Genomic DNA, 815 nt, shown 5'->3' with positions numbered 1-815 from the left:
AAATAATTTGATTTTTTTTCTTCATTAATGCTTGTTTTAATTTTGCCACTAAACGCCAAAATTGTTTTGATTATATTAAACATAAAATATCAGGGCTCCATTGCAAAATAGATCTGTGGTCTCAATTGAATTTGCCTGATTAAATAAAGGTCAATAAAAATTTTTAAAAAAATCTCATTACAGAAACATGTAAATGATGTTAACGTATAAGGAACAAAATTTCAACTGATAACGCATTTAACATTTGTTAATTTATTTATTTTGACTCAGATGCGCATTTTTGATTCACACAGAGAGGTAAACTTGGTTGTTAAAATTTTCCCACGGTCTGGTCGTTCAGGCTCACTTCATCTTAAACTTGACTTTAACGCCGCCATCTAATTGGTGGATTGTGCAAGCGTRTGTGCCTGAGAAGTCAAGCGCAGAAGATAATTTACCCATATGCCCAACATGAAAGAAACCAGCTGTACTTTTAAAAAAGTCGCTCACCAGTCAGTTTTTCGGCACGTGTCGGTGGTTCAACCACAATTACAAAGACTGATGCTTTTACGAGGAGGAAAACAATGACATAAATGTCCGCTTTAAGACRTTTCCCTCAGCAAACTTAAATAGGTGGGTTTATGTGTGTTTTTTGTGCTCGAGTTTCTTTGTAGCTAAAAATATTGTGAGCATTTAGTCACAACTATTGGACCGTAACTTGTGGGTCGTAATTCTATCAAATATATGTACACTGAGTTACTTTAAATGTTAATTTGCATGTTGTTTCGAATGCATTTTAAAGCAAAAATGTAGGCCTACTACAAACTATTGAGCTA

At 33.8% G+C, this 815-nt stretch overlaps 1 protein-coding gene across 1 annotated transcript in view; it reads left to right on the top strand.

The window, feature by feature from the left end:
• The first annotated feature begins 486 nt into the window (after positions 1–486).
• Positions 487–815, top strand: part of LOC106523759 (CTP synthase 1) — a 14,629-nt gene continuing 14,300 nt past the window's right edge. The window contains exon 1 of the mRNA XM_014017299.1: positions 487–612. The gene's annotated coding sequence lies outside the window, so the exon portion shown is untranslated. The remainder of the gene's footprint in view (positions 613–815) is intronic.

This window comes from Austrofundulus limnaeus, unplaced genomic scaffold, assembly GCF_001266775.1.
Source record: "Austrofundulus limnaeus strain Quisiro unplaced genomic scaffold, Austrofundulus_limnaeus-1.0 Scaffold165, whole genome shotgun sequence".
In the NCBI taxonomy this organism is placed as follows: domain Eukaryota; kingdom Metazoa; phylum Chordata; class Actinopteri; order Cyprinodontiformes; family Rivulidae; genus Austrofundulus; species Austrofundulus limnaeus.
The sequence above is the reverse complement of the archived record's forward strand: the minus strand, read 5'-3'. Positions and strand labels throughout refer to the sequence as shown.